This window comes from Mus caroli, chromosome 14 (assembly GCF_900094665.2).
Source record: "Mus caroli chromosome 14, CAROLI_EIJ_v1.1, whole genome shotgun sequence".
In the NCBI taxonomy this organism is placed as follows: Eukaryota; Metazoa; Chordata; class Mammalia; order Rodentia; family Muridae; genus Mus; species Mus caroli.
In genome coordinates this window covers 56,292,422-56,300,645 of record NC_034583.1, presented here as the reverse complement: position 1 = coordinate 56,300,645, position 8,224 = coordinate 56,292,422, and the positions used below count along the sequence as shown (strand labels likewise).

Genomic DNA, 8,224 nt, shown 5'->3' with positions numbered 1-8,224 from the left:
TTCCCTGGTTTCAGTAGATTTTCTATTGCCGTCGGTGTTTTAGTTTTCGTTTGTGTTACTCGGAGGGAAGGGGCTCCAGTTGATTTAGTGGTTTCCGTTTTATTTAGATATTTTAATGAACAACTGGCAACCAGCCCAGGTCCCCAGGGTCCGAGCCCGCACACTCTGGCTGCTGTTACAGAAGCGCCCGCCAGGGGTCAGCACAGGCCCGACATTGGCCTGAGTGTCCCACAATGCACCGGGCTTCAAGCAAGCTAGGCGGGCCAGTCAGAGTTGCTGCTGCGCCTGTGCGGCAGAACCTCAAACGGTGGGGCGGGGCATCCCATCAAGGGTGCGACCTGAATGTTTGGGCGGGGCCTATATATATGGGGCGTGGTCTATTGAGGGTTTGGGCGAGTTTGCGGGGTGGGACTTGGCTTTGGGGGCGGGACCTGAGCTTCGGGGCGGGGCCTAACTGATAAAGGCATGGAGGGGCGTGGTCTGCCGTCGGGGGCGGGGCCGGACCAAGTATTCTGCTAACGTGGAGGTCAGCGGTTGTTGCAGACCTCGGCTCCTGGTGCTGTGGCAAGGTAGGGGCTCTGGAGGCTCGTCCCTTGAGGGCGGGATGTTCTAGAGTGGTGCGGGCGTGACTGCGGGATCTGTAGAAAAGCTTTGCATTTCCAAAGTCTCAGGACACCTACTCGGGGCGTCTGGGATCCATTGTGGTGTTTTGTTCAGCTCCAAGCTGTCCCTCTCGTGGGAATGGATGTGACTCTCGGGCGCAGGTGGCTGGTGGGAAATTAGAACCATGGATTCGAGGGCGCGCACTGCGGGCAGGGATGAGTGGCAGCTGCCACTCCTCTCAGAAGGTGCTGTCCCTTGAGCTGAGCCGCTGAGGCCCTGATGTCCCAGAAACCCTGAATGCCACTCAGGATGGCCCCTGGGGGGCCCAGCTCCTCATTGATTGGAGTGTCTTAGTTTGCGAGTTCATAGAACTTTGCAAAAAGTACGGTTCGGTAACTAGGAAGCACTGAAATGCCTGGCGGTTTGGACTTGAGTGTGTCTGCCCCCTCAGCCTATTTCTGCTTCTCTTGGACTTAGTCCTTTAAGTCTCCTTTCTTATTTTCTGTTTCCTTGGGAATGTCACAACCTGGAGGCTTCAGGTCGGAATGCCCATTAAGGTTCTTCCTCAGACCCATGTGTCCAATCATGTTTTAGTTTTTTCCTTGTGTATGAGTGTTTGAGCCTGCGTGTATGTATGTATATTCACTGTGTGTGTGCCTGAAGGCCAGCAGAGGGAATCGGATCCCTACAGTTAGGGATGGTAGTGAGTTACCGTGGGTATGCTAGGAACTTCTAGAACTCCCATCCTCTCTGAGAATATAATGTGCTCTTAACCTCCAACCCATCCCTCCAGCTCCATAAATTGTATTTGAAAGGCTTGTTTTATCCTGTTACACATCCATTTTCATAAGCCAATTGATTTGCTTTTACTTAAACTCTAAGAAATTTCTTATTCCTTAGTAATGTTTATAATTAGAAAAACTATAGCAAAAAGGTGATAATCCAGGTGAACACAATCCTAACCAGCAAATGAGTCTCTTGGTGGGAGGCTGTGGGTGGTAAATCAGGCAAGCTTGATTCTCAGACGTTTCTGCCACCAAGCAGGCTGAAATATGAAAACCATCTTCATTGTGTCTTCCAAACCTAAAATGTAAATAATTAACACACATTCCTTTTCTTGGTTGCTAGAATTCTTGACTTGATAATCAAAACAACAACAAAAAAAGTCTTTTTTTTTAAAGTATTCATTTCTTCTTTTGAGAGAGTGTCTCTCTATGTAGTCCTGACTTTCCAGAAACTCACTATATAGACAGCCTGGCCTCAAACTCACAGAGATCCACCTGCCTCTGCCTCCCAAGTGCTGGGTTAAAAGTGTGGGTGTCACCGTGCCCAGCCTCCCCTGCCCCCAATGCTTCTAAATGGTTACTGAATTACCTCTGCTCAAGGAGAGGAGTTGACTAACTGTTTGGGTTCTAAATCTTTGTAAAGCAGGAACCTACCTTAATGGTTATTCTGAGTGACTTCATTACTCGGGGATTGTTCCAGCCTGTTTTGTAAAGACAGAACACCACCCTAGTTATCCATACATGGCTCCCGTTCGGTAGACATCCTATGGTGCTGGGGCTGGAAATGCAAAGATAATTTAAACTTCAGCATCTGGAGCTAACCTAGGAAGGTAAATCAACCCAGACAGTGTGGTACTGCAGCATATATTTGCCATGGGGATGGGCCAGGCCACAGTGCCAGGGCTTTACGTCTGTAAAAGCTGACACCAGACATAAGTATTAAGGGTGCCTGGTAAGCGGGGTCAAGCTATAACAAAATCACAGTGGGCAAGGAAGGAAATTCGAGAACCCAGACAGATGAAGAGTAAGATAGATACCATGCTTCGTGATGTGAGCCAATTCCAAAGGATAAATTATGTATGTCTCTACTTGAACAAGGTCCTTAGAGTAAATAGGTTGATGGAAATAGAAGACAGAATGCTGATTGCCAGGAGTTGTGGCAGAAGAAATACAGAGTTAGTGTCGAATGGATAAGGATTTGAGGAGATGAAGTTCTAGAAAAACATGTGATGTTATACAGCACAGTGAACATACCAGTGTGGTAGAGCTGCATCCTTAAATTGGTTAATCTCAGGGCTGGGGAGATGGCTCACCGGTAAGTGTGACGATCTGAGTTCAAAAAAGCTGTGTGTGACTGTAACCCAGTGCTTGGGAGGCAAGCACTCAGAGAGAGGATTGGTGGAGCTTGCTGGTTACCAACCTAGTTCTAGGTTCAGTGAGAGAGCCTATGTCTTGAGGAATAGTGACAGAACAGGGCACCCAGCATTTTCCTCTGGCCTCATTCTTAAAGCATACTCCTCCGAACACATGTTTACCACATACGAGTATGTGGTTAATCTCTTTTTCTCTGTTTCCTATCAACATGAAGAATCTCTTCCTGCCAACCTCCGGCCATGAAGAAGCCCAGAAATAGAACTAAGTATCCATGCTGTGATGATTTTAATATGCCTGGCCCATAGGAAGCGATACTATTAGGAGGTGTGGCCTTGTTAGAGTAGGTATGGCCTTACTGGAGGAAGTGTGTCACTGTGGGGGTGGGCTTTGGGACTTCCTATGCTCAGGCTCCACCCAGTGTGGGTGGAGATCCTCCTCCTGGCTGCCTATAGAAGATAGTCTCTTCCTGGTTGCCTTCCAATCAAGATGTAGAACTCTTGTCTCCTCAAGCACTAAGTGTGCCTGCGAGCTGCCGTGCTTCCCACCATGATGATAGGGACTGAACCTCTGACACTGTAAATCAGCCTGTCTTAGTTAGGGTTTTACTGCTGTGAACAGACACCATGACCAAGGCAAGTCTTATAAAGGACAACATTTAATTGGGGCTGGCTTACAGGTTCAGAGGTTCAGTCCATTATCATCAAGGTGGGAACATGGCAGAATCCAGGCAGGCATGGTACAGGAGGATCTGAGAGTTCTGCATCTTCATCTGAAGGCTGCTAGCAGAATACTGGCTTCCAAGCAGCTAGGATGAGGGTCTTAAAAGCCCACTCCCACAGTGACACACCTACTCCAACAGGACCACACCTTCTAATAGTACCACTCCCTGGGCTGAGCATACATAATCACACAGCCCCAGTTAAATATTTTCCTTTATAAGAGTTGCCGTGGTGTGGTCATGTCTCTTCACAGCAATGGAAACCCTAAGACACATGCATACCTTGAATCTGAGCACTGGGAAAACAAATAGGTGGATGTCTGTGAATTCAAGACTAGCCTGGACTGCACAGAGTTACAGGCCAGCCAAAGGCAACTTAGTGAAACCTTATCTCAAAAAAAAATTAATGGCTAATATAGTACATTGTATGTCTTTATATATTTTATCATATACAGAAAAAGTCTCATTAGCCATCATATTGTCTAGGTGCTTGTGTCAAATTTGAGATAAGGTAAGATCAAAAATGCAATTCTGCGGGGGGGGGGGGGAAGGTAAAAGGTATTTTATACAATCCAGCCCAAGAAAAGAATACTAGCTAGATTCTTTGACAGGTCACCAGAGACCAAGACTGTAAGACAGCCAGAGATATAGCTAGTGCTCTTTAGCCTGCTCTACTTATAGATGAGAAGAGGCTAGCCCAGGGTTACCAAGTCATTGGCCCAGGGTCACTGCACAAGCCCAGGCACAGTGAGTATGTGAAACCAAAATCCATCCTCGATGGCCAGACTAGTGCTTGGTACCAACAAAGACTCTGAGCTGATGAAGCTGCTCCACCCGTCCAAGCAGGAAGCTAACCAGGTCTGTCATCTTGTTAGCCTTGTGGCAGCAAGTTATAAACATACAACTGATAATGGAGACTGTGTGGTTAGAATCGTATGCGTTTGGCTGCTGGTTCTGGGTATCGAGGTGGTGAAATGCAGCCAGGCATAGTGGCGCCTGCTTGTAATCCCAGCACTTGGGTGGTAGATGTAGAGGACCAAAGTTCCAGGCCAGCCTCAGCTATAAAATAAACTCAAGATCAACCTGAGGTTCACGAGAGACCCCGTCCTAAAACAACAGCAAAAACAGACAAAAACCAGAAGGGAGGGAAACGGTAAGAACATCATCGAAGATGTGACGCTGGAGAGATGGCTTAGAGCACATTCAGAGATGGGGCTTGGAATCCATGCTTTTAATTCCTGCACCTAGGAGGCAGAAGCAGCTCAGAGTGTGAGGCCAGCCTGGTCTACATAGCGAGCTCCAGAACTATGTTAGAGAAACCCTGTCTCAAAAAAAGAAAAAAAAAAAAAAAAGATTGCTTTTGCTGTTCCACGTCTGCCTCCTACTTGCTGTGGTTCGGAAGTGGTTGGAGTGTGTAGTCCCCAAGGGTTCAGAGAATGGGCTGTGAGGGTGATGATGGAGGTGGGCAGAGGGACTTGAGAACCTCTGGTAGTCACTCTGAGGATGGATCCCTGGGCTACAGACAGACAAAAACCAGACAGTATTTGAATCAAGTCTTCTTGTGATTCAGGTATTCTTGTGGCTATTTCGTGATGGGTGGAGCAACATAGTCCAAAAACAAAGACAGCATTTGAAAAGTGCAGGCAGTCACGGTTGGTAGCTGTCTCCACTGTAGTGTCTCACATGAGCTCTCATCTCCTCACCTGAATCTTTGGGTCCTCAAAGGAAAGGGCCTTATCTAGCATCGCCTGCTGTCTGCTCTGGCCAAGTATTCAGTGTGCTCTTAAGAGAGTTGTGACCTTATAGGGAGAAGGAGGGAGGGAGGGACGGGGGGGGGGGAGAGACAGAGAGAGAGAGAGAGGACAGAGAGAGAGTCAGAGAGAGAGAGAGAGAGACAAAGAGAAAGACAGAGAGAGGAACAGAGAGACAGAGACACAGAGAGAGACAGAGGAGAGACAGACAGGGTTTCTCAGTAGCCTGGGGGGTCTCCTCTTTCTACTAGAGCACCCCAAGAATCCCTTTGTTCCCACCTTCCTAATGTGCGGAAGGACATGCACTTGCCACAACCCTTGGCTTTTTTATACAGGTTCTGGGGATTGAACTCGGGTCCTTATGCTTGCAAGGCAAGCACCTTCCTGCCTGAGCCATCTTCCCAGCACCTAACATATATAGATGCATCGTTTCCCTTTCACCTACTGCCTTTGCTTTCTTTCCCTCTTTGCCAGGCTGGTCTGGAACTTGCTAAGCAGCTCAAGCTGTCCTTGTGCAGCAGTGTTTCTGCATCAGCTTTGTGACCTGAGCCACCATAGCCAGGCTGTCCAGTGGCTCTCACCAGCTACCCTGCCATGTGATTTTTTTAATGCCTTCCAATAGCTCATCTCCATCAGCTTGTCAGTTTATAGCAGGTCATTAAAGGACCCTTGCTCCCTTTACTACATCAAGGCTGTCAAACCCATTGATTAACTTCACGAGTGCCCTCCTCCTCCCCCCCCTTTTTTTCTTTATTATGTATTATGTATACAACATTCTGTCTGCGTGTATGCCTGCAGGCCAGAAGAGGACAGCAGATCTCATTACAGCCACCATGTGGTTGCTGGGAATTGAACTCAGGACCTCTGGTAGAACAGCCAGTGCTGTTAACCTCTGAGCTATCTCTCCAGCCCCCATGTACCCTCTTCTTTTCCTGTTCCTTTTAGCTTGGGGTGCCTAGCCCTTGAATTGGAACAATGGTATTGTTTTTGTTTCTGTTCTCCTCTGAAAGTAGGATCTTTAAACTAAATCCTCTTGCCTCCATTTCCTGAGGGAGGGGCTTACAGGTGTGTGTTACCAGGTCACTTGTGTCCTAGCCTTGTCCTCTAACCTCCACATCTGTCTCATTAGCCTTTGTCCGCACTCCCATCTCACCATCCAAACCACCTTTCCCAGCCACCCTCCTCTCCACACAACAGCTTTGGTTTTAGACTTGCCTGTGCTCACTGGCTCCCTCCCACCCCGCATCACTCCTCTTCTTGCTTTGTTCCCACCTCACCACTGAAGTCGTCTTCACAGAGGTCACCAGTGCTGCCCTTGCAGCTCAGCCCATGGTCGAGCATCTCTCAGGGGCCAGAGGCTGTTGGCTCAGGCTTCCCTGCAGTTGCTGTGTTCAGGATTCCTGCCGCTGATTCCTAGTGTTTTCACTCCTTAGCCTCACACAGTTCTTACCCTTAGGCCCCTCTTTCTGTGGCATCTTCCCTGGGCTCCCCACTCTAGTTGATCCCCTCTTCCTGGAACTCTCTAGTTTCAAGTGACAGATTGGAGGACTAAACAACCAGCCACTCAAATGGCCTCAGCCAAGAACATGAGCTGACGCCAGTGCTGGAAGTCTTGAGGTTGCTCCAGAGGCCTTTGTCTCTCAGCTGCGTCCTCATCTTGCCTGGGCCAGCTCCTCCATCTCCAGCCTGTTGTACCCACTCGGCCCCTGGGCTTTCATTGGATTCCTGCCACTGATTCCTAGTGGTTTCTCACTCTGTCTGGACACCTATCCCGTCTATGCCTCACATTGTGGTCAGGAACATTTTTGAAAAATGCTCACCAAATCCCACTGTTCTCATAAGCAAACTCCCATTATAGGAAGATGGCGACCTGCCCCCAACCCATGCTACTGACAAACTGCTACTGGTCCTTTGAGCTCTTGGATCAGAGGCAGCTTCCCCTGGGAGAGCCTCTGTGCCCTGTTACATATACGTGCCTCCACTTCAGAGACTCTACCTCTGGCCAGGCCTGGTACTGCAGGCCTTGGTCAGCCCAACTGCTCCAGAGGTTAAGGCAGGAGGATCGCACCTTGTCTTCAAATGTGAGAAGAAGCCAGGCAGTGGTGGCACGGGCCTTTAATCCCAGCACTCAGAAGGCAGAGGCAGGCTGTTATCTGTGAGTTTGAGGCCAGCCTGGTCTACAGAGAATGAAAAGGGAAAAGAGAGCTGGGGCGTGGATCTCAGTGCTTGTCTGACACATATGAGGACTTGGATGCAATATGAAATCTCTCTCTCTCTCTCTCTCTCTCTCTCTCTCTCTCTCTATCTCTCTCTCTCTCTCTCTCAGACACACACACACACAGTATTTATTACTTTTCTGTTGTGACAAAGCACCATGATCAAAGCGATTTATAGGAGAGTTTATTTGGGGCTTAAAGTTCCAGAGGGATATGACAGGGAACCGTGACATCAAGTGACAGGCATGGCAGTAGGGGCAGGGAGCCAAGGGCTTAAATCTTCAAATGTAAGCACAAAGCAGAGAGAATGAAGTAGAAATGGCTTGGGGGCTTTTTACCTCAAAGCCCACCTCAAGCAGCGTTACTTCCTGTACCAAGTTAGAACCTCCTAAACCTCCCCAAGCAATGTCACCAGCTGGGGACCAAGTGTACAAAGGCTAGAGAGTATGGGAGACAGTGCTCATTCAAACCAACCAACCAACCAACCAACCAACCAACCAACCAACCAACCGATGTGCACACATACACACACACACACACACACACACACACATGCACACACAGCACGAGCGTGGAGACAGATACACCTGCACTCACGCATCCACCCTTGCACACACACTCAAGAGGTCAAGAGGGAGAAGTGGGGAAGAGAAAGGAAGAGAGGCAAAGAGATGGAGAGAGATGGAGGAGTAGAGAGGAAAAGGGATAGAAACAGGGCTGGGGAGAGGGGACTCTTTCCAACTTAGTACCACACTTAAATCATGCCTCAGTTGACTT

General features: G+C 48.6%; 1 protein-coding gene across 2 annotated transcripts in view; it reads left to right on the top strand.

The window, feature by feature from the left end:
- The first annotated feature begins 493 nt into the window (after positions 1–493).
- Extl3 (exostosin like glycosyltransferase 3) overlaps positions 494–8,224 on the top strand; it is a 92,127-nt gene continuing 84,396 nt past the window's right edge. The window contains exon 1 of one of the 2 annotated variants that reach the window (XM_021181878.2): positions 494–569. The gene's annotated coding sequence lies outside the window, so the exon portion shown is untranslated. The remainder of the gene's footprint in view (positions 570–8,224) is intronic. The other variant, XM_021181879.2, reaches the window with a different exon arrangement.